The 26,218-nt window shown below is 39.4% G+C and overlaps 1 protein-coding gene across 7 annotated transcripts in view; it reads right to left on the bottom strand.

The window, feature by feature from the left end:
* LOC135498474 (homeobox protein Hox-B4a-like) overlaps nucleotides 1–26,218 on the bottom strand; it is a 129,011-nt gene that overhangs the window by 67,499 nt on the left and 35,294 nt on the right. For 2 of the 7 annotated variants that reach the window (XM_064788770.1, XM_064788779.1), the window contains exon 1: nucleotides 11,819–11,928. The exons of 1 other annotated variant lie outside the window; for it this stretch is intronic. The gene's annotated coding sequence lies outside the window, so the exon portion shown is untranslated. Of the gene's footprint in view, nucleotides 1–9,467; nucleotides 9,488–11,818; nucleotides 11,929–17,549; nucleotides 17,607–26,218 lie in introns of those variants that run through there. 4 more of the 7 variants (XM_064788771.1, XM_064788778.1, XM_064788772.1 and 1 more) reach the window with 4 other exon arrangements.

Here is a 26,218-nt window from a genome sequence, read left to right as displayed (position 1 = left end):
ATAACATCATGCCCAAGGTCATATGTACCCTGACACTGAATTTCGCTCGGGTCTGATTCTTGACTTGGCCACCAGGGGGCTAAAACACAAAACTTAAAAAGTGTGATATCTCGCTTATTACTGATTTGTTTTTGATAAAACTTTTATGGTGGTTACCCCTAGCAAGGATACATCACATTTCGTACGGGTTTTTGATTTGACCTACTGTTCAAGGTCACAGGGGTCAAACCCTAAATTTTCACCGATCGTGGCATGTTTTGTCTTTAAATTTAGTTTGTAGACCCCGATAAGGCAGCATTACATGTTGACAGAAAATGAGGTCAATGTCGCACGGGTTTTTGATTTGACCTACTGTTCAATGTCACAGAGGTCAAACCCTAAAATTTCACCAATCGTGGCACGTTTTGATGAAACAGAAACGCAAACTCTCCTTGTGTTACACGCCTGTCTATCAGAGAAAACAACTTGCTATTGTCTTCAATGATGCTGCATCAGTGTATGATCATTTTGATGACATCAAACAAAATCAAACCATCACAACAGCATCTGTCATTGCACTGGCAAATTCTGGCTTGAAACAATCAGATTACTCTGAAACATATGCTTTGCCAAATTTCAAACTTGTGCGTAATGATTACCCACCAATAGACAATATCATGAGACCAATGCATAGACTGATGATATACATCAAGAATGATGTCACTGTCTTAGACACAACAACCCATCGAACAGACACTTTCGAAACAATCCTTCTGCACTTACAGCCTCCACACTCCAATTCTTGTGAACAATGCCATGTCCTTTTCATAAATGTGTATCCAAATTCCACTTGGCCAACACTAATGAACAATTTCCGTACCTGCTTTTTGCCGTACCAACAATTACAGAAATTCTTTATCATTGGAAATTTCATTAATATTGACAAACCGGTACTGGCAAATGATCCAGATTCAACGAAAGTCAAAAAAATAGTGCTCAACATGTACCAAAATGACTTGCAAACCATCATGATGCAGAAATATCAACTCGAACAATATATTGGAGGGCAAACCACAAACGATCTGCCAAAACAATCCAAAAGGGATCAACATCTATTTACACAATCAGATAATGGTATGTTGACCACCTATCAATTGAATGAAGAAACGAGCACAAAAAAAACCAAGAACAAAGTATACCAGTGCCCACATGCAGAATTAGATTTGATGTTCACCAATCAATTGAATTCCCAATACATACACTCAGTGCAAGTAGTTACCCAGACTTGGTCAAATCATCGAATAATACGAACTGCCCTGTCATATCAACCGTCAAATCTACTCAAATTTGTCTACCACATTGCTAGATCTGTTCACGGACACTTTCATGATTTGAAACTGGATCCAAACATGACAGCTGCATCAATTGTTGCATTAGCAGAAACACGTTTACACCGATCTGATACCAACGACCACTATACAATGACCAATTTCCAACTTGTCCGCAATAACCAAAACACTAGCAATCCCATGCAAAGACCACCACATGGACTCGTGGTTTATGTGAAAAATGACATAAGGATCATGGAGAAGCAATATTTATTTCCAGCAATGACTTTGAATCAATCTCTATTTGCATCAATCCAAAAGACTCCCATACAGTGATCCATGTCATTGCAATCTACACAGCACCAACTTGCACATTTCAAAACCTGGTCTACAGACTACAGGAATGTCTTTCAACATATGCACCAACTGAACGATACCTCATCATGGGTGATTTCAACATGAAGTCAATAGCCAGTACCGAAAACTATAATTCAAGGTTAGAAACCTACATGCTGCCAGGATTTGATTTCACCCAGCACATGACTAAAAACACCACAGATTATGACTCAAAGTTAGACCTCGTCTTCACCAACGCTACCCTATCACACAATATTGATCTTGTAGATGTCATAGACAATTATTGGTCAGATCATAAACTTATATATACTGCCCTGTCTTATTACTAGGCATCAATACACATCTAAAAAAATTCTTGGTGCCTGATTGTGTTCGCCATATTCACCTGTAAACTAAGCATGATCCTTCCTACTAAAAGATGTATACGGTGAGCACAATGGCCCCTGGCCGTTTCATTCATTCTACTTTGTCATGTATGTGAATAGCACAATGGCTCCTGACCTTTTTCATTATACTTTGTCATGTTTGTGAATAGCACAATGGCTCCTGACTTTTTCATTCTACTTTGTCATGCATGTGAATAGCACAATGGCTCCTGACTTTTTCCTTCTACTTTGTCATGTATGTGAATAGCACAATGGCTCCTGACTTTTTCATTCTACTTTGTCATGTATGTGAATAGCACAATGGCTCCTGACTTTTTCATTCTACTTTGTCATGTATGTGAATAAATAAAGTATAGATAACGTCGGTTCTTTGTTTTTTCTTTCCGATGCTGTTCTTTTCTTGCAGATGACATGTTTGAATGTCTACTACAAAAACATGTTTTTATTCGACTGGCGAAGAATCGAATGAAGATGGCTTGTCGTTTCTAGGTCTTGCAGTGAATCTCTACCATGCCCACAGCAGTTCTTCTTCAACTTGGTGTCTGGGGGACAGAATTTTTGTCTTAAATCCCGGTGCAGGGGACACTTTTGTACGTAGGATGAGCACAGCTGACTGGTGTCTGTACTGCTGTCTGGTATTTTCATTTTACTCTGCTCCATCTCTTACTGCCATTCGTTTAAGGTGCCTACTTAGGCCACAGTCGTGACTGTCTGTGGCCTGTTCGCTGACGATGGATGGTTGTGGCGTCTTTTCTGCCAAGTAGCCATAGCGGTTCTTTCTTGGATTGGTGCTTTCCAGTCGTTTCTGCGTAACTGCTTCAAGAGTGTTATTGCCTCTCGACATGGCTGCTTGATGTGGGGATGGATCTGCAGTGGAACCGGCGGTGAACATCAGTCCTAAGGTCCCCTCATATGCACAATGACGATGGATCGACATTGCTTTTTGGTATACAACACCGCAGTGTCCGTCGTCCGTCGTCGGTCGTCCGTCGTCGTCGTCGTCGTCTCCTATTTCTAAAACAGTGGCACGTTTCTTAACCGCGAGGGCTATGGACTCAAAACTTGACGATGGATGGTTGTGGCGTCTTTTCTGCCAAGTAGCCATAGCGGTTCTTTCTTGGATTGGTGCTTTCCAGTCGTTTCTACATAACTGCTTCAAGAGTGTTATTGCCTCTCGACATGGCTGCTTGATGTCGGGCTGGATCTGCAGTGGAACCGTCGGTGAACATCAGTCCTAAGGTCCCCTCATATGCACAATGACGATGGATCGGCATTGCTTTTTGGCTCACCGTAGGGGAGTCTATACAACACCGCAGTGTCCGTCGTCCGTCGTCGGTCGTCCGTCGTCGTCGTCGTCGTATCCTATTTCTTAAACAGTGGCACGTTTCTTAACCGCGAGGGGTATGGACTCAAAACTTTGTATGCATGACCCCCTAGGTCAGATGACCTTTGACACTGAATTTCGGTCTGGTCTGATTCTTGACTTGGCCACTAGGGGGCCAAAACTGAAAACATAAATTGTGTGATATCTCACTTATTAGTGATTTCTTTTGATGACATTTTTATGGTAGGTTCTCCTAGCAAGGATATATCACATATCATACGTGTTTTTGATTTGACCTGATTTTCAAGGTCACAGAGGTCAAATGGCTTACATTGGTCCCTTGAGTGTAACTATGGCACGTTTCTTAACCACTAAAGCTATGAACTTGAAATTTGGTACACATTACTCCCTACGTCATGTAACCTCGGACACCGAATTTCGATCTGATCTGGTACTCAGCTTGGCCACCAGGAGGCCAAAACTAAAATAGGTAAAAAGTGCAATATCTCGTTTATTAGTGACTTGTTTTTGATGATATTCTTATGATACTTACTCCAAGCAACGATACATCACATGTCATACCGACTTTGGTTTGACCTATATACTATACATGTACAATGTTTCTTAACCTGGTTGAATTCCAAAGCACCAAATATCTATACGGTGAGCACAATGGCCCCTGGCCGTTTCATTTATTTTCAGGTATCAGCCTTTACATTTTCAGGTATCAGCCTTTTCATTTTCAGGTATTCTGTAGTGGGCGGGTATTCACTGCAGGACCACCTTGTGGTTACATGTGAGACATTGGAGGTCTTCTCTCAGATCCGTGATGTCCGACTCGATGATGTCTTTTGTTTAAGCTTGCATTGTGGACAGTAGGGGAAGACCGTTAGAATGGCCATCAGTGATGATGTCTTTGGGCCTGTTCGAAATGTTTCACGGCTTCTGGTCAGCACCTCTACTTTGAAATTGCTGCAGCATTCACGGTCCTCTTTTGATGAAGGGGGTATATATTGCTTTTAACACACGGGTATCTTTCGTAGATCCCACTCCACTGCGCGTACAGCTGATCTATCAATGAAGGCGCATGTCCATCTGTCTGGTATGTACTGCCGGTCAGTATGTGCCATAGTGTTTTAGATCTCCGGTAGTTTGGCCCTCTTGCTACTCAAGTCTGGTACTGGAGGCTGATTGTCCACTTCAAATCTCTTGCTTGGACCACGCTTTTTGCTGCCGGTTTTCAACTGGATTTCCTGGCTGAAGCAGTTCAGTAGCTGATTGTTGTAGACTCATACTCAGATGGTCTTCCCCTTGCGTTTCAGAGAGATTGAGTTACAGATAAATACCATGATTTATCTGGAATCAAGTCAACAAACAGCAATATTGTGAATCCAACGTATGGTTGGTGGCAATTTGCTGTATTCAGACACTATGAACCCCGGCTGTCGGGGAATGCCGATCTCACGAACTTTCTCGATGTCGGGACTAAATGAAATGATAAATCAGCTGACCTCTCCAAATAGCACTATCTGGAATAGAACGTAAAACGAGAGGACATTTCGGGTGGTGAACTGTTTTATGACGAGAGCATTTTTCACTGTTGACAGATCAGCAGATGACCAATGACACATTCGAAATGACCATTTCAGACACGCTATTTTCGATAAATAGGGGTCGCCTTAGTACAGGGGTACATCGCAGGTACCCGTTGGCTAGCCTATTGTCTATATGACAATAGCAAATAGACAGGCTATATTGATATAGATCAGATAGTGATGGATATGATATCTATTGTAAAATGCTATGAAAATCTGAAAGCTATTGTTGCAATGTTAGTCATGTAAAGTTCGTGGTTATGGTAAACATGAAGAAGCATTCATGTGACCCTTTGAATTTGAAAGGAAATCTTATAAAGGGAGGAGTTGTGGCTTTAAAACCACTCCTTAAAATCTAAATTAATGTCTTATGGGAAAAGAAGATTGAGAAGTCCAATACATCTGAGAACGAAAATTATGGGTAACGTGGGAGGAAGCTGAGCAGATGAACGCCCCGTGGTCTATGAAATAAAGTGGTTGTTTCTTTCCAACCTCGGCATCTAGCTAATAGTATTCTTTTTTTTCTGATTCAAAAGATTTTTTGTTTTTTTCTTCAATTACGATTTGTAGGCCTGCATTTCTCAATGGCTGCGACACGTGCCTCTTTTGAAGCATAGGCTTAGAGATCGAGACTGACGAAGAACAAAAAAGTGATTTTCCCCCTTACCCATACTCTCCCCACGACCACAAGTTAGCCAGCTAGCTACGGGCCTGGGGAAAACAACCTTCGGCCCTACCCAAGAATGTACAATGCACAGTGACAGTGGCCTGTGCTCGATTATTCAGATCAAGTGACGATTGCATGACCGTGTCCCATTTGTTTTATCATCACACCCACACATGATACATTCTGCTTCAAGATGATGCAGATTTCTTTGCTTTCAATCACGTATTCAGTTGGCGCGTCGATGTCACTGGGGTATTACTGGCCGATGAAAGTAAGGATACTATGAGGGTCTGATAGATCGAAATTCCTCCACTTTCACTGTTCCAACAAAATATTATACTATTACCAATAGCCCCCACGTGGTGTCGTATTTGGCACACGGTGGACTTATTCATAACCACTTTGTTTTCGCCACGTTCTTCATGGGTCGTAAGTGTACATAAAAGTATTAAAATGCTTTTACTAACGAATCTGAAGTACTTTTGCACCAGAAGGAATTTCCTAGTTTTAACTACGCGTTTATCACCAAATTGGCTTTGTAAACCAAACATGCACATGTGATATAAAAAATAAGCGTAAGTGTTATTATTCATGTACGAAATAGAAATATAGGCATTTTTGACAAATATACGTGTTAGGCCGACATAACGTTTTCAGTCCCATTCTTTGGTTATGCTTTCATTGAAAAATAAACACATGGCGCTGCTTTCTGTCCTAAGTGGCCGCAACTGTTCTATGGACCGTCAAGTGTTTGACAAGTCTGACACATATCCAAGATGGCCGACACATTTGGCAACAACCATCCTTCACTCACAGAAAGATGAAAGAGCGCCGACTTGAGATGAAAGAAACCGCTATCTTGAGTTGAGAGTGTTTGGCTGCGCTTGGCTTCAACCTTCTGGAGAGCTCTTTATTGTGTGTTGTGAGATCGGTACACAATTTTGACAACTTCTGATAGCTTTATTGAGAATGTTTACAAATATCTTACATTACGAATTGGCTAGTAGATAGTGTCTGGTGATTTTTCAACTTCACGTTGACCTTTGAAATAACACTCAAATCTATTTGCATGAAATATATCAAATTATAATAATAATTCACACAGTCAAGGTGACCTTCCTAAATGTATCAAGATTGTAGCACTAGACTAATATCGAGTCCGTTTCGGTATCTCGAACCTACACTTTAAAAACTGTCAGGCATCCATGCCTCTGTAAAGAGTGATAAGTCGTTCTTGGAGGAAACTCTGGGTCCTGAGTTACTCTTTAAATATCGCAAATTATACTTTAAGATACGGCATCGAAAGGGTCTGCTGTCTTAACTTAAGCAAGTGCGAATTAAACTAATGTGAATCTTGCATGAATCTTCATGTATCAGACTTGGACATCAGCAATAAAAATACGCATACAATTCCATTGAGTACTATGAGGTTTGAAACATGCATGCCATCCTGCTATAGCAATGTACACTCTGTGGAAAAGCACAACTGGGCAATAACACTCTGTTATCCCTAACTAATGAATGAAGACATGGTCATATATCTCGGCAAGTAGGTTAATGTCTGTATTTTACGGTGCAATAATATCAATCACTTCTATACTACGCGATAATGAGTGACCCGAGCCAGGGTTCATGGTATAGTGCCCCTAAACGCCTTGTAGGAGGGAAACCCATCTACAGAAGGTGCCACACTCATGGCCAGTTTTATTTCGATCAAGGAATTATGAAATGTTTTCATTCGATCATTTGTACAACTCGAAGGAGTACTAATATTACACCGAGAGACACACATGTAAACACATTGGAATACATGTGTGATATTTATTCATAACCATACACTACTGTCAATATCACTTACTTGCAATGTAATGACACGTTGTTTATAACAAACATGTGTGATATATACCAGTAGATAGGTTATTGATATAGATAGGTTAATGTATTTATTTGGGGATGGTTTGGTTTTGCAGTATAAGTCGTATCCATCTATGTGTTTGTGGCTCACAACGTTTTGAATAAGTTTCTGATAAATTTTTGCTGATGTACCATTTTAGACCCGGAATAAAGAAATTGATTCGAAACGTATCATTCGAAACATAAATCCAAATGATACAAAACTGTGCGTGTCATGAAATGGTAGTTGTTTACAAAATAATTTTATCGCAGTTATGTAGATATTCTATCAATATTTGTCAGCATTAAGGAAAATGTTGTGATTGCTGCTGAACAATTTTTTAGTAACACAACCAAAATAGTACTCAAGTCGCCCCAATTGGTAAAATCTGATTTTTCTTAGCAATGACGCATAAACTGATGACTTGATATGATGACTTACTCTCTATCATTATAGATTGAGAAGTTACGTCCAAGATGGGTGGTTTAAAAACATATTATCGGATGTTTATTTTGAGCATTTTCATTCGCATAAATATCAACATTGAATGTCCGTAAGTCGTGTATCATTTTGGCAAAAATGGCGTTGTTGAAAATTCCATTAGGGGAATCAAAATACGTGTATCAATAATGCGGTTCAGTGGTGAGATTTATTTCTCTTCTTCTTGTGAAATACCATGAGTGTCCGACGATGAGGCTATTTTCAGGAAAAGTATGAAAATGTCGTGTTGTGTCACTGCACAACAGACATGAATTTATCAAAATGGCCGCCGGCAGTTTGGATGTTTTCTAACACCTCGTCGTTTGTCACTCATCTAAACTGAGTGAAAGTTGAAAAGTGACAGGTTAGAATTATACAGATTGATATAATGACGTAGGATTTTGATAATTTATAGGAATCTTTCAAATCTTTGACAAGATTTGATAGGAAATTGATGGGTGTTCACTGCAGCAATGCGGGTGCGCGTTGGTGCGAAATTTGGCTGTAACGGCTAGCTTGTTGGGTCGGAAATTGTGATATGCATACACAAAAGCATTGCTACATAACTATGCAGACGAATTCGCGAAATTCTAACTTCTAAAATGGTCAGAAAAGAGAAGAACAGGAAGAAGTTTGTAGCGCGGAAACGGAGCCTCAAATGGTCTACGCTGATACAGTTTGAATTTTTACATGCCTGACTTTTCGAAGAAATCTTCTTGCCTTTACAGCTCTGCTGAAATCCGGGATGGTGAACATCAGTCATTAAATGCAAAATCATCCTTTGATGGCGATCATCAGAAAATCTGAGAAAGATTTGAGGTGCGATTAACTGAGCTTCATTCTTGGGCTTTCTGGTAATAGTTGGGGCCACATCCTCAATACATCGTGCTGTCACGTTGGTGGGACTCGTAGTAAAGGATCATATGGTTAACAACGTGTTTCATGCTTCGCCCTCCGACACTAATAGATACTTAAGTCTATTCCTGCACAGCAATATTTTCAAAAAGGCAACCCCGCGAGGTCTCCCAAATTCTGTTTCAAGCCTGATTGATATATGTAACACGTCGAAAATCCAAACCGAAAAGACTCTAAGATCTCGAATCATAAACTGATGCCTGAAATAGAGCAAAGTAGCTTGTTTTTGGTACCCCTGCCCGCAAATCGGCGGTCGTAGACAAAGCTGATAGTCGGCCTTATGGTTAGTTTGAGGATTAAGCACCAATAAATTCAAGTAAATAAATTAGTGCTCAACTCGATACCTATTTTAGGACGAGAACGGTGAACAATTCATAAAATCTCTTAAATGTTCTTCATCCAGACTCCGAATGGAGTCAGGTCGGTGCCTTTGATCTGAGTAACGGTTTCCTCTAAGAGTCAGCGCAAGCTCGCCGTTTGCCCCAAACCATACATCATCAGACATATGCCAGAGCAAGCTACAACTATTTTAGAAATCTTACTTGTGCTCCCACCTTCCTAACGCACTTCGTCCATCGCGAAACCAAATCGAAATTTTGTCATCCAGAAATTTGTTGTTGTTTCGATAACGTTCGATAATGTAAAGTTTCAGAATTTTTTTTTACTTGACGATGGTTTATTTATTTACTCATAGATGTCGCCTCTTGTAAATTCGCGGTTTTGCTCGTTTTATGACAATTCCCGCTTCACCTCAATTTGGGACCGATTATTATCCCCTCAATAATTCACTATCAATGAAAAGAGGTGGTCGTGATGTGTTTATGGGAGTGGGTTGGGTGGCCAAGCAATGCTGTCGTTTTTTTAAATATGTTTTGTATGCAAATGCTAATTAACATATATATACAAAAATATAGATAAGATTCTCATCAGAAAGATTCTTAGCTAAGATTGTATTCAGTTTTGTGTACTTGTCGTATATTTGTTTTAATATTCTTGACTTTTAGTTAGTGTAAGATCTTAACTAATAATTTTACCAGAATTATGTACTGATTGTACATGACGTGCATTCATCCAAACTAAATAAGATCTTGCCAAAAATCTTACAAGGATTTTCGAGCTAGATGTCGCCTGCTCTTGAATAATCTGTCCATCTACTTGACAAGATGGATAATCAATCCCATTTCATGTCCCCAACGTTTTTCTATTAATCAAAAAGAAAGGAAATTGATAAGAAGCATGACTGTGATGCAAGTTGAATTTGCATCGATGATCAAATACACACATCCCATTTATCTGATTCTCAAGTTCGATTCCAATATTTCTTACCACAAATAATCATGTTGTTGAAAAATTTATTCAAAGAATGATTTTTCATTGCTTGAAAAAGACGAGTCGATAGGAAGAAGATGGTTCAGGTTTGGTGTTATTTGATGAATGTTTAAAAAATGCATCAGTAATGAAGAGGTTAGTGGAATTCAAAACATGCGGTTATTCTTTTTCTGCATCAGGAAATCATCAAGATCAATTCGCATTTTACGGTCAGGGAAGATAACTTCTTCTTATTGAAGATTCCAATTATACAGATTGTATAGAAGAAGTATTGTATATTTCTGTTGATGGCGTTTTGACAAATAAAATACACATTTATGGCACAGGATGAAGTGTTTTTCGAATCAGATATCACAGTTGCATTCATGGGATCGGAAGGACGTGGAATTTCCTATCTCAAATTCACTAGTTGATACAAAGTAAAAATTGGTCTACTTTTTTATAAAAAGAATAACTTGGTGTAAAGATGATACAGCAATAACAGATAAAATGAATCCTGTTAACTCTGGCCGGTGCCCAGGACAAAAATCATGTTATGATTCAGACATAGCAAGATTCTTATCGTAATTTAAAGTCGTATTCGTTTCGTATTACAACTTTACCGATTCTCGTACGACTCCGGCTTTGGCTAAGATTTTAAACCAGAATCTTGTAAGAAACCTGTGAAATTATTATCGGAAACTAACGATAATTCTTAACAAGAAACTTAACAATCTCAGGAAATTTATCACCAAGGGTGTAGAAATATCCGACATGTTCGAGAGTTCCACGGAGGGATATACATCCACTTTACCAATACCACCAAATAGATATAATACATATCCCTCGCCACATTCGGTGTGGAATAAGTGCACAGTCAATGGGTTAAGCCATCGAAAAAGTCCTATCTTACACTAAAGTAGACCAACTACTACACGTTGTTGCAGCACAGCAATGATAGATATCCGGACTCATGATGGAACTTTATGACCCAAATGCCGGTGAACATAAAGGCACCGACAGTTTTATTGCGGCAATTAGCCCAGACTCGGTGAAATATCTGCTACTATCCCATTCAAGCCGGCAAACATCAAAGAGAATGCTGGATACATTACGGCCAGTATACTGCAGTCGAAGCCAGACCAACTGTCCCATTATATGCAGATAAATAAATTGTTTCTGTATGCATGGCAGCTGTGCATGAAGTTTATATCGCACGTACACGCCATGTACAGTTATAAATGCAATGTCTTGTAAGAGTTAGATATCATTGAGATACTAATTTTAGAGTGAGCATGACTTAGATTCGGGCGATATAAACTGGACATTTTTACACTCTGCTTGATTCTGATAGGAATATTAAATACAAAAAATAACTCGCTAAGGATAAACTTTATTTATTAACCCGGCCAATAATGAGCCAAGTAATGCAGTATTTGGCAGGCTTAGGTAAGTAAATGTAGCTTCAACTGTTAAGTGGTCTCGGTAGGCCTTGCCATTGAATTGGCCTTTTCACGGATTACGAAGTATTGGAACCATGATTATTGCGTCTAGAAGCGAATGGGTTAATATGAATTTAACTTACACAATATAACTGTACCACCAACAATGTTATCGAATATCACAATCCCTATTTATTTTAAGAAAGCAGGAATTACAATGTACATGTATATGAAGTTAGTCACAATGATACCGACAACGATACCTTTCAGCAAATCGCATACCACGTGACTGTAGCTACCAATGGCGGCCAATACATTATGAATGAAAGCTCTTTTGTCTATATAGCATTCTCGATACATGTTTTTAACATTTTGAAAACAAATACTGATACTTCGATCAATTTCCTACGAAACTTTTACTTTTTTTGTATTTCTAAACAAGGAAACGGATATTTTCGTTGAATTTAATCCAGCATTTATGCTAATATATGCGGCCCTGAAGAGACGCATTGAAATTCTATCGGTGAATTGTGAGCAAGTTATGTCTAGTTTTGTCGACAAATTCGTCCAGTTGACACCATGTTTCTGCAAAATAACAATCTTAACATCCTATTTTAACGAAATTAATTATTACCTGAACGAAAACTTGGTGAGTTTTTCTCAAAGCCGACTGGGAATGACTGCAGATTGTAACAGTTTAAAAATCTCTGTGACCTAGATTTTCGCCATTGGCTAAACATTTTCCGTTTTTTTCTAGTTCATTATATGTGCATTCGGTGTATATTTGCATTGACAGTTTCTTCTCTTTGCATAATACTAGAATGTCTACATACACTCGTATCAAAAAGCAATGTTAACCCATTCCAAGCCATGTATGGCAAAGTACGAATCAACAGAAAAAAAGTTGGAATCATAGGATATTGCAAATAAGAACCCATCTGGTATTCCTTTTAAAAAGCACTTTTTGGAAGGGGGGGGGGGGGGGAATATTCATTTTCTCGTGAGGTAAGTCAAACGAGCTATCAGAGTTGTCTTATTTTGGGTATTTTGATATAAGTGTTTGCAACGATGCTATGTTGTAGAACGATTGGAATAAGCAATGCAACTCAATGTTACATTCCATTTTAACATAGAGAGAAGAATGGTCACCACAACGCATTTTGGCCACTTGGTTCCATTTTCAACTGATATTTTTGGAAGAGATGGTATTATAACAGTATTGGTATATGAATCGGATATTTTTTGGAGTGTTGTGTGGCAAATATTGTTTACAAATTTCCATATTGAGTGGTGTTCTCATTTTCATTAGGCTACCTGTTATTTTGTGGACGAGTACGCAGGTCTGTAAAATGCATTGTATGGCTAGAAATTGATAAATGAGTCTCAAAGCTTTGGTTTAGAACAAGTAATCGAAAAACATGGATCACATGCCAACCCTGCCAAGAATCCGGATATTCATAAATTGCCTCTGTCCAGTATTAAACGTAATGGAACAAAGAGACATGACTGAAAACCTTTCTGGTGCTCTGACTGTGAGTAATAGGTCCGCAGAATTTCACATGCCCTTTTTCATTTGTTGATTAGTTTCAATGAATCTATCCAGCTCCAATTGATTCGGATTTTGACTAATCTGTGCCCGACTTCCAAAAGCTAATTCTACGTGCACACAGCAACCGGTCGTGCCAACGATAAAAATCATGTAATTAATTACATGATTTTTAGGAAGGAACAAAACTATTTTGCCATTAACGACCAGAAGCGGAAATTGGTCACGCAACTCTGCCACTGACAAAAGATCCTTCCTGTAAAATTACTAGAGTAACCGTCATAACTCAAGATTATTCATCACAAGAGCGTGAAATGGACAATTTTCCTCTGTGTTCCTGTCCACGAGTTTCCATCCTGCAATTTGTAAAAAAAATGAAATATTGCCAGTGTCGATTTTGAAATGTTGTTGTGATAAATTGCTCGGTCCAGGTTGTTTGATATGAAATTTGCAATATGTTCTCTGGTGGATGATCTATAGCTTGGTCGTAAATGAAATAGTTCCTTATTGCTTATCGTACCGGATTGATCAAAACTCTCCCTGCAAAGGTATTGTGTATTGTAAAGTGACTTTACCCTCGCCATGCAAACCATCAACAATTTCTCTTGCTGATTTATATGCAATTAACCTCAACTTGGAAAGTCGAAATCTTCCAGTCTATACTAAGTGATCGTGCTCTTTTACATGTTGGTACTTTTGGGAGAGAAACGGGCCTAGGCAGTAACGCAGGCAAGCATTGTTTTGAAGACTATTGACAGTTGCTCTCATATTCAGGCCTACATGATACAACGGACTATTGCCCCGTTTTCCAACGGTCTAGCTTTTTCCAGGGACTCCAGTGGCATGATGTCAAGTAAAAGGAATGGTCCCGTCCTAAGTCAGCCCAGTAGTGCTATTTATTCAGACATCTCGCCTGAACAAGTTCAAATTGACCACTTGATAGAAAAGGGAGACAGCAAAATGAAAAGTGACCAATTACCCCCTGAGTGGTCCCTCAGTCCGGTACACGCGCAATGACCGGTAACAATGATGTCACCTGTCTCCTTTGAACGTATCATCTTTTGAAGTTTCAGTTGCATGAAGTCTGAGACACGACGACAAACCTCACATTTGAAGATAATGTTTGCATCGACTGAGTTTTAAAAACGGAGTGGACCCTGATACTTTTCTCACTCTAGATAAGGAGGATTTTATCTGTGCTCTACCAGAATATATGCCCGAGTACATCTGTGATAGATTGGGAAAGGCAGGATATGCTAAGATTCTTATTCTGGTCCCAGACTTGTCAAGCTCATAGTTTTCATATTCTGAAATGTAATTTCTTAAACAAGATTCTTGTCATACTGTTGTTAACTTTATCATTATGTGTCAAGCCACAGGTATGAATTGTATAGGCTGGGTAACCCCTACATATAAGGGGCCAGCATACAAAACGGATGAGGTGATTTTGCACGGCGGTAAGAGTTTTCGTTAGTAAAAGAGTAACGAAAATCTCCTTCGTCACAAATTTTGTAGAACCGTTGCTACGGCAAAACTTTAGGAAATTGCCCTGACAAAGAACAATTAAGTCATAGTTTCAGGCAAAAATCACTTATTCCTCAGCCTGGATAAGCGTAGGCGTTTATCGTTCATCTTAATGAGGGTACTATCAGACAAATTGGCCCCAAGTGTGTGAGAGCATTAAACAAATGAGAGAAACCTATCAGCATGATGAGATAAATGTCTTATTTTTGTGCTGGTCACTGAGACTCCTTCTGCCAACCCCCTTGTTGGTCCCTGGGGTGAGGAATGGCGGGCGAAACATGTCTAAGACAGGGGCAGCTGCAAACCTGTAGTAAATTGAGCATCGCTTTTTTATTGCTGGTTCTTGAGATGGTCACTGTGTCCTTTGTCACTGCTTTATCCCTTTGGGATTCTGAAAGCCTTACAACAAGGCCAGCTGCAGTAAGAAAACCATTTATTTTCCAACATCTTTAGCCATCTGCACTCAACCGCTTTTAGTTTTGGTCCCCTTTGATAAGTTTTACTGTGACACGATTGTGACCTGAACTAAATCTACATAGGAAAAACATTATCTTGATTTATCGTTCGCTGCGCTGAGGCCCTGGTTCTCCCAGCGCTAGGGTACTAACCACCCTTGGGAACCAGCGCAAATTTGCTGAGAATAACGTGTTTATGTGTGAAACTGCCTTCTGCCGACATGGAAAGGATCCATAATGAACCAGTGCAGACCTGTTATGCCCAGTCCTGGGAAATATCAGCGGTAATAAAGGTCGTATCAGAAAGACGATCAGGCCCACTTGGAAAAGTAAGTGGTATGCTTACTGCCCTGGTTGAATCTTAAAAATCTAAAATCTCGGGTTGTTCTGAGTTGAATTTTTTGTTAGCAGGAATGATGTCAATGTAAATGTATGTCAAGTCGAAGTATGTTAGCTAAAGCATTTCAGAATCCATCGACAAGAATAAATCAGTGTATTTTATATCTTAAGTACGCTTTACACGCGTGTGGGGATAAAGTGTCGCACATTAATTGGCAATAAACACGACCATAAAGACCCAATAATAAAATATGGAGTAGTTGATTTACGACTAACACCTCAGTATAGCCGCATGTACATGGCTTATGTGTGCATATATCATGCATGGAGTCGTATACAATTGTTGTAGTGTTTGTCAATTCAATCACAAACAATGATAGTCCTAATATATACTATATATTTTGAACGTTGTGAAAAATCTTCACGTGGACAATGTGAGCTGTTTCATGGAACATAGCTGTAGACTACGACGCATCTTAACTGCCTACGTTTTTAAGCTAACTAACCAAAACAATTGGTATGCCAATGGAAAATTTAATAATTAGGGAAAGCTGTCTCGCAATCTGTCAATGTAACGCAATTGGGCCAACCTTAGTCGATTTTTGGTCAGTATGTTGACTAAGAGTCTTACAGAAATATTGCAAAGATTGTGCGTACACCTTGCCAGAAACTAAACATTAGGATCTTACCAAAAATCTTCAATGAAGAATCTAATCTGTCTTTTCCACTGGGAAATCCCATCTAGAGTGAAAACAGTCATCTGCCTTACACAGACATTGCAGGAGTGGATTTCAGAAGCATTAGCCACAAACAATATAAATCAACAGTCGGACATTGAAGTTTTAAGCGCAATTTTCCATCTTTCATTAAACATCTTTTTTACCATCAGATCAGTCACTTGCTTACTACTGCACACCCTACCAGTAGCGATCCTCCTTTCCTTACACTGGACAACTTACATGATAGCAACCAAAGCAAAGGTAACCGCTCAATCTGGTAAAGAAACATTCATACCTGCCCGCCAGCACAAAAAGATGGAACGTCTTGTTCATTTTCATTTTTAGAGAGGCTGGCGGTCATAAAAAAACCTGTTGCATGTTTTACTAACACAAGATGGCAGCACTTTGCCAATCGAGGCTGCTTTTTCCGTCATGTCAGTCTCTCCATTTTCTAAAAGCTCGTGGACAAAAATCAATTAATCACGATATCGATTAGCTGTTGTTTACAATTGGGTTGCATTTCGAAATCAGAACCCCAAGAATAAAAAAGAATAAAAAAAAACAACTTTACAACTGAACAACTTTCCCGCCCTTTTCAACACCACTTACGTTCAAAAGTGGTTTGCTTCTCTGTTTTCTGACATGTCTGCAGGGCTGGCATCAACGTGTTTTTGCAATTTGGTGCGAAAATATCAAAATCTCATACCAATACCACTTGCGGACAAATGTGCGATAAGGAATCGTACCACGATTCTGGTGGTCTCATTGTCTTAAGACTTGGCAGAAAGTTCAAGATATTACATAGTTATGAAATACGCCTATAATCAAAACCCACTATTGGGAAAGCCATGACAGTAAACCCAATGACAAATTACAAATTACAAATTTCCAGATAGAGCTATACTGTTTTTCAATACCTTTGATTGTTTCATTTAATTATGACATGGAATGTTTCATCCAGATGATTAGAATCATAACTCCTGATGAGTCTGGACCGAAATTGATAATTTATGGGGCATGCATCTGACTGATTATCGGTTGAACCGTATCTGTGGATCTCATATAATCCAATTGCTAGTTATCATATCTAATGCTTATCTAAAGTTCTATTCGCGGACTTTCTTGTGGATGAGAAGACAAGAGAAGTTCACCGTAAACGTCAGTAACATTGATAAGTTTCCAATAAACTTTTTATCGGGATTTTTTATCTGTGCCAGAAATCAGCTTGTTTGGTGTTCAGCTAAAGACTTTTAAGCTCACTCCAATGAGAAATAGTTATACATGTACATACCTTCCCGTTTACCCTGCTCATATAATGTGTGATATTCCTAGCCATGTTGAAAAACATCTGAAGAAAAAAAATTGATGATTATTTTGACCAGAAAGATATTTAACTTCACACTTGCAGGCTTGAATAGCAACGCACGTATTGTTAGCAAATCGATTTAGATGGAGGCTCTAGGATGTAGGCCTGCGAATCTGGCCCAGATCTGGCGCTAATTTTATAAACGGTATGTTATAAAAACGTGATTAATGTAAAATGTTGAAACAAGATTAATAGTAATAGTTTCTTAGACCATTAGGCCATTTGTTGCTGGGCCCATAAACCATAAAACTCCTGCTATCTAGAGTAGTTTTCATTCTATCACCACATCGCCATTTTACATTAAACCTCTTCCTTGATCTTCTTCATATCGGACTTTGACCATATGGCACTATATTGCATATTTTTGGATTACGGTATATGTATATTCATAGTTGTGGACGGACAGTAGACACTATAGCCTCGTCGATCCAATGGATCATCTCATTATATGTATATTCATATTGATAATCGTGACAGGTGAGTTGGATTTCAAATTCGGACTTGTGGCAGTGCCTTATTCCATTTCGTTCATTTACATCGACCATTTTAGAGGACACGTTCGCGTTTACCTTCTCCCAACTTCCTCAGCAAATAGAACAGGCTTACTCCTAATGGGTTTATGAATCACGTCAAGGTGTTCATTAGGTCTAAAATAATAATAAGCTGGCTTCCTTTGAAACATATATCTGGCATGGGGTACGCTTTGACCATGTTCTTCATCCTTAAGTGTACGAACTTATTCGCTTTCGGTAGAACGTGAAATGTAGGTTTCCGCCAATAGTTTTTAAAGTATTCTTACAAACAGTCGAAGGTTGTGTTGATTGATGATCGAGCTCGAGAAACAATTTGCTCACATGCGGTTATTTCAAATGCTCGTCTTTTTCTGTGCCGCAACATCGTTCGTTTTTCATAATTTCACAACCTTCTCATATCACGGAGAAACCAAATCAGTGGGCCCTGACTATTACGATGTCAATATTGTTCTGTTCATTTCTTTATCAAAGCCCTTCTATATCATTTCCAAATCTGGCACTCTGAATAAACCACTCTCAGAATAATAACCAAAGTGGCTGAGATTTAGGAATACCAATATCTCCCAATATTTAACATGACCGGTCACAACGTTTAAGAAACAGTCTTGCCACTTTAGGAGTTAACGATGGCTTCAGTTTTGTTTCTCTGACGGAATCATTAATTCAGGGCTATTCTCATTGACGAAGAATTTGAATAAAATCATTAGAAACAGAAATAGAAACGTATAAATCCTGAAATCGATTTAAAATCTTGGCATTTCTCTCATTTTGATCTCGGAAGGTTCTGTAGTTTCTGGCTCCCAACCAATCTTCGGCCTGCCCATCAACATCAAAGGGGTTTTCCTCCCCTCATCCCTTTGGCGGTGCTTTTCATGTCACCGCAACAACCATCCCTCTTGGTGTAGATGACAGATAAATAAAATGTGCCGAATAACGGAAGTGACAGCGAATGACAAATCTCTCTGAAGGGTTCGTCTGGAGATTGAAAACGTGGTCGGGATGCTGAGGCGTGCCTTATCGAAAACGGAGTCTGTCTTTGAAAAACTAAGATAAAAAATAGATGACCATAACATTTGTAATTCTCTGACTTCAAGAGTTTTATTTTTTTATCGAAATTACAAGGCGCTCTGTTCAAATACTTTTGAGTTATCTCCTTTGCTGTAGGCCCTAGTTCATGCATGAGCCAGCCAGCCACATTTGAAGTTTATTTCGCCCCGTAATTTTTGCGCTTGCAGTATTGATTTCATCGGCCAAAAGGTGAAATGTCTCATTGAATTCAATATAATTTCAAAGTCTTAATTACGGTTTGTCTCCTCTAATGAAAAAAAATATGAACAGTGTATCTATCATTTTGGAAGCAAACTCGTCTCTACTTTCTACTTTTAAAGTGAATCTTAAGACTATTTGGACCCTGGGACAGGACAGTCTGGACCCTGGTCATCTAAATATAACCGGTCCAGACCCATGTCTCCTGTCACAATAAGGGGCAACATCATGTTTAGGGAGGTGGGAGGACATCACTCTCTGACCATTGTGCATTAATCTTCAGGGCTGTAAAACGATTAGGCCATACAAAGGTTTGGATGGTCCTTTTCAGGAGTCTGTTCCTTGATGTTGGCTGGGTGACCGCTAAAGACGAGAAATTGCTATGAGTTCCTCTTGTGAAAATATCGTTTGCTCTCTGTAAACATTTAAGCCAGGGCGACCTGGAAAATTTCCGCCAGGGGTTCGCTGTTGAAAGACAGCAAGATAGTTGTTGAAGTGGGGAATGGTAACCAGCTTTCCTCCAGCTCGGTCAGTTTAGAAAACTCTTCACTTTTGCAAGGGTATCGCCAAGCCTGCTTTTAAACTTTTGATCAGCGACGGCAAATATTACCAATGGTTGTAGACAGTATCTTTTTGCATAAGTAGCTATCGAAACGATATTGCCATATTAGAGAATTAATGATTCTGATGAGATGTTTTGAACTCCCGGATAAAAGTTAAAGAAAGTGTTCTCCTTGAAGTGTCTCAAAAAGGGCATGAGCGCACATTGTCACTACATACATGACGTATACTGACAGTGCAATCAGACATGTCGGGTTCTTGTTGATTTTACTGATAATAAGCTGATGAATGACTTTTACATAATAGAGACGAACTCAGAATCAGTTCATACAAGCTTTCATCAATGTGCCTGCTTTGTGAATAATACGAGAATAGATTAATCAAACTTTCATCAAAATCTGTTGCCGCAAATATCTATCGATTACTCGCGAATTATGAGTTAAGTGTCAAAGAATGATTTATACAAAATTACAAGTTATGTTACCTACACACCGATGCTGATATAATTCGAATATGTCTGTACAATTTACGTTATTTAAAAGATGGCTTACAACCTATGCCAGCAAAGTATTTGTTCAAAGGTTGTAAATTAAAGGGATATTTAAATCGAACGTTTTGATCTCGAAGAACTTTTATTTTTCATATCGTATATCGTATACATGTGTCGGTATACTCCTTAAGAAATTGCCTAACTCGATTTCTGGAGAAAGTTAGATATCTGCCTATCTCAACTCTCAACCACGTGATACACCTTCTGTAAGAATGCCTAGCTCATTGGCAATATAACTAGGCGTTACTGGTCACTGGTAATTTGAAGGTATCATTAAAAGCGCGGCAAAATCTTAACCGAAATCGGAAAAATTAATGTCTTTCCATTACTATTACCATGGAGATGCCATTAGTTCTCTAAATTGGCAATTTTATTGCCCCCTGCGAAAGGAAGGGCCATATATTCCAGGGGGTCGGGTAAACCACATTGGTTGATATGAAACTGGTCCGGCCTATGTTGCATAACTGAAAAATAAATCTTTACTAATGGTTATGGTGCTTTATGATGGTTGGATTTCATCATGGCACTTCATTAGGAGACTGAGCTCTGAAGTTATAACTTGCAAAATTTCTGATCAGATTCATTTCAGCTTGTTTGTCGGAGTACCTGCTCTTTGCATGGCTTGGTTGTCGGGAAAATATCTGATTTTTGGTGTGGAAATTTGTATTTTTCTTCAATCTGCTTTTTGTTTGACTTCGTATCTGGCACCAATCAGAAGTGCAAGCTTTTTTTACTCATTGCAGTTTGGAATATCGGTACCTTCGATTTTGTGGATATGTTTTGATATCACTCATTACAGAGATTGGCTTCTGTTCTCTGTCTTGTTTGGCTGTAAGTATTTGACATTTTGTTCGTAAAAAATGGAAAGTATTTGGAAATTGGAAAATTGGGAATTAGAAATTGATATCAGTACTTTTCGTGGAAATTGAAAAGTATTTGGACAGTGAAAAATGTTTTCTTTTGTCCGTGACCAATAACGACCAAATGCCCGTTTAAAAAATCATGCCAAATTTATATTTATAAAATAAACCTAACGTATACTATTGTCAATACAAACTACCGCTGATAAAGGTCTGGCATTGGTCGTGTCAAATTAATCTATGATATCATCTAGACTGTCATAAATAAGTGGTTCAAAGGAAAAAAATCCCAATATGTTCTCGGGAACTTAGTTCCCAAAAGCAAGTATGTGCTAATGGTATTACGGCAAATACCAAATAGGCAATTTATGACCGCTTCGGTGTCTTGGGGAGTGGGTTGTAGGCGGATTTAGTTAGATCTTACATTGACGAATCACCTTGAGAGACAGTCAAGAAGTGATAAGCTGCAAAGATTGATGACAACAAGCACAGCTCTTCTCAACACATGATCGGCGGCCACTGATGGCTATAGTTGCTTGTCTGTGACACAAGTGGTGTGTAATCCAGAACTACTTTGGGAGGATGCGGCCTTGTTTTTATCATCAGTCAGCATTATCGTTTCTATGTAGCATGCATTTAACTGTCAGAGAGTCCTGCTGCTTTCTGGTTTTTCAGAGGGCTTAGCATTACACGGCTGACATTCGTCCGTTATAGACATAAAAACAATGCATACTCCAAAATGAGTTTCGAGCCTCTTCGGCCACAACGTTTTTACCCCTATAACAGTTAGGATACAGAGATGTAATTATGAAATAAACACATGCCCAGCATTGACCACATCATGACAATTCGCTGAGGTAGAATGATATCATCCTCCCGTCGCAAGCCTTTGGATACGAAGGTCTGCTGTTTGAGCATCATTATTCTTAGTCAGTTTCCAATACAAGCTTGAATCATGTAAGATTCTTATCGCGATTTTAGAACTTGGAGTGCGCGTATGCCCCTTGTTTTGCTCCCAGCCTCCAACTGCGGGGAATGATCCAATGACGTTTCTCATTGGTCCAACTGTCAGTGACAGATAACATACTATTGTTTATACGTAGTGTAGTTGATGATTGCCAATGCCAGTGTTCCACTAGGCAATTTCTTCATATCTTGCCACGCAGACCGAAGTTCATCCACACGGATATCGGAAAATGCAAAGTCTAATTAGCCAACTGGCATGACTTGGCTACATTTAGGGGGCAACCTAATGACATTCGCTCAAACTACCTACTTTCCTTATTTTAACAGATTATTTGCGAAGACGCCAACGTCCATCACAAGTTCATCATATCTTGTCATACAGACCCACAGTGAATCTCAATCATTTTGTAATATTGCAGACAAACCCAGGTCAATGCAATTAAGTTGGTGTCATCAAAGATATGCCCAATCTATCATTGTCCAGCTTATGAATTAGTTACGGACGTTCGGACATGTTCAACTAATATGTATGCTGATGCGTTAGAATGTTTTTCTTGCGTGTGCCAATGTAAGCGTAACATTTCTGGTTAACTTGGTACTAAAAGTTAGTTGAAGGGAGACAAAAACAGTGTTTCTTGAGGAGAGGAGAGAAGGGGTGGGGGGGGGGGGGTGATGGCTTAGTTTTCGAGAAGATCGAAAGCAAGGGACCACCTATGCATAATTGCATCATATTCTTAATGCAGGAGGTGCAGCTTCGTCTGATTCGCGAGAGGCCGAGCAGCAAGTTGGTGGATTTTACTTTGGAATTGGTACAAAATGCCATGCACATACATTGTGTTGTCGACCCCATTTGTGGCCTGTGATCCCACAAGTCATCGCACGGCGTTCGTCCATAAAACCGTGCAAAACGAACGATGAACTTAGAAAACGACAGCGGCAATGATCAGTTCGTTACAGCGAGTATGACGTGGACAATGCAGCCTTACCTCGTCCTTCAAGTAAAATCATGTTATACGCCATACAATATATGAGATCTTTGGCTGCGTCTCTCTCATTTCCTCGCATTATTGCGCTGATAGTACCTGAGGTTGTTAATTATCAGCTTGATTTGGGCAGATTGTTAGCAATCAGCCAACAGACGTTTGTCACCCCAAGTCAATAATGCCATCAATGCGGTTCTACTTAGCATGGCTGGTGGTAAATCTAAATATGAGCATGATAGAAACACCAAATCACTGATTCAAAGACATTTGTTTGAATCTTGCTTTCCGTATTAACTTCACAGTTTTAGTGTTTGGCGACTTATGCGTTGTCCTTTGCGTTGACTAAGTTCAAATGAATCTCTTGAATCTCTGTTCATAATTAATAAGTCAACCAAAATCTACTAATTTACTAATGCCTGGAATTACTCTAAGAGTCGTTTTCGATCTTGTTCACTTCCCTCTTAAAATTTTACAACTACTTTTTTTTCAAATCTCCTGTAAATTCCGGCTAAATCAAACGAAAATAGATCCGATCTTTAACTAGTATCTTAGCCATGATAGTGAGATTTTCTACCTGGATTATCACACGACCATGAACACCATCATGACACGAAGAAGCCTCAAAATAAATCTATACTAATACCAACCAAGCCGAATTCTCTGCACAATTCATCATATCCGTCATTTTCAAATTTCGACATGTCGCCAACCCCTTTCCTAAAATGACATTCTGACAGCTTTTCTAGCTTATTTAAGATTGAATATCTCATATTTTGGTCGCCTTTTATATTCACTCACGTCAAACTTGCCGTTCAACATCAAATACATGCTTGTCAGTTATTTTGATTTATAGTATAATCAAATAAAGAAGCATGATCCAGATTCAGCGTTTTCAACCCGTAATCCATATTCCTTGATTCGGGCCCATCTGGCTTGTTACAGACAATGGGTGACCTCGAAAACACCTCACCAACCGCACCAGAACACTCGAACGAACCTTTTCTGCTAATAAAACCCAAGAGGTAACTGAGCAAGTCATGAATGCTTAATCAGCGTCAGCAATTGTCTTGTTTCGACACCAAGTAGCACTAATACGCGAAATCAGTCACTTTGCCGGCGTAGTCGCCCAGATAAAGACTAACCGTGCATAATGGCTAGGGTAAATGCCCCCTTTCTTCAGACTCCAGTAGCAGTGATGAAGGGCTGAAGTACCTGATTAATTGTCCTTGATCCTGTTGTGTCTCTATCAGGGCAAAGACAAAACACTGTATCTCGGATGCGGCACTGACAGGCCAGTCCCATAATGAAACATTTTTTTCATTGACCACTCCTGACACTATCTGCACCAACATCTTTCCTTATTTGCCGCAATCATTGGAGGTCACAGGTTGCAGCGGGCAATTGATCACCCCGGCATAGAATCGGTCAGCAAAGACAAAGGAATTGCTGAGACAACATAGATGCTGAGGTGCGATGCGAGATTGGTGAAATTAACCCATTGGTGCCAAACTGAAACCGTAAGTGCAGCCCTTGTCCAGTGGTGTAATGTGAATGAGACAGGACGTGCAAGATTTCGAAAGACTTAATGGTTTAGGCTAACCGTCCGCTGTCTAGGTGGTTATTTCAGCCTGTTGTTAAAAGTGTTAACTTGACTTGAGAGTGCTTATTTCAGCAGATCGTATGGCAGAGGTAACGATTTATAACTTAAAGACAAACTTTGCTTCTGGTGTGACCTGTACCATCATATTTATCTTCATTGTGTAATTCTACAATAAGGAACGAAGAAACGCTGTAATATGTGACAGCATCGTCTTTTGTATTTCTAGGTTAAACAAGGTGTTCCAGTATGAGATGAGAATGGGGGCCCCTTTTACGATAGCCGTGGCTTGATAAGCTAACGCGTACACGATAGCGACAGTTTCTGTTATTAACAGGTTAGATGATTGCCCTATTATCTGTGACACAAAGATACAAAAAGTTTTGTGATAAACACATGAACCCCTGCTGGAACACCTTGCAATGCCTTGTACAGAATTGTTAATAAGGTTAGAAAGAAAACGGAACCCTACATACCTCAGCAACTTCAAAGGGCCATATCACGGGATGAAAATAGTGTCAATATCTCTGTCTCCAATCTCCGAGGACGTTTTCGCTTTTTCCATCGGAAGGCCAGCATCTGACTACATTAAATGGCTCTCGTTTGCCTATTGATGTAATAGCAGTTCTCAAAGATGAGAATAATTGAATCACCTGACCCAGATAATCTGTAGGAGGGAAATTCCATAATCACTTCTTTACTCCCTCGGGCTTCTTTCGAGTCTCCCAATACCCTTGTGAGATGGTTCTTCTCTCTGTCAATTCGAGTCTTGTGCTTTGGGTTCCCCTTTGGGTCCCTGCGCCCTCCCCCGATGACAGGTCAATCAGAGTAGCTTGTAAACCCAGTCACCCTTTTCATTCAGTAATCCCTTAATATTGCATTGGATTAACATTGATATTTGTTCACCCCAGGACTTGGGAATAGGGACGATAGTCTGTCCTGGTACTTGCAGGGATACCAATGAAATGTTTCTCCTAGCGAGTCATCGCTCCATATTGCACGCTTATAGACTGCGTGGATGGTGATTCTAGGTGTATTCACGTCCGAAGAATCATTCGAAGGACCGGCATTAAAGACCTTCCTATGCCCCAATCATGTCGTGATTGTCTTATTTATGAAACACGATACAAGTCCAGTATTCTGATTAGCCAATGCCAACGCCAAACTCAACATCCAGGATAAACCAATCGAGTCACTTCTTCTTCCTAATCTTGTTCCGCCAAGATTTTCCTGATTCCTTTTCTCTAATGTCCCAAAAATGAAAACTGACAAAATGAT

This window comes from Lineus longissimus, chromosome 13 (assembly GCF_910592395.1).
Source record: "Lineus longissimus chromosome 13, tnLinLong1.2, whole genome shotgun sequence".
Taxonomy (NCBI): Eukaryota; Metazoa; Nemertea; class Pilidiophora; order Heteronemertea; family Lineidae; genus Lineus; species Lineus longissimus.
Note: the sequence above shows the minus strand (reverse complement) of the source record. Positions and strands in the feature narration are given on the sequence as shown.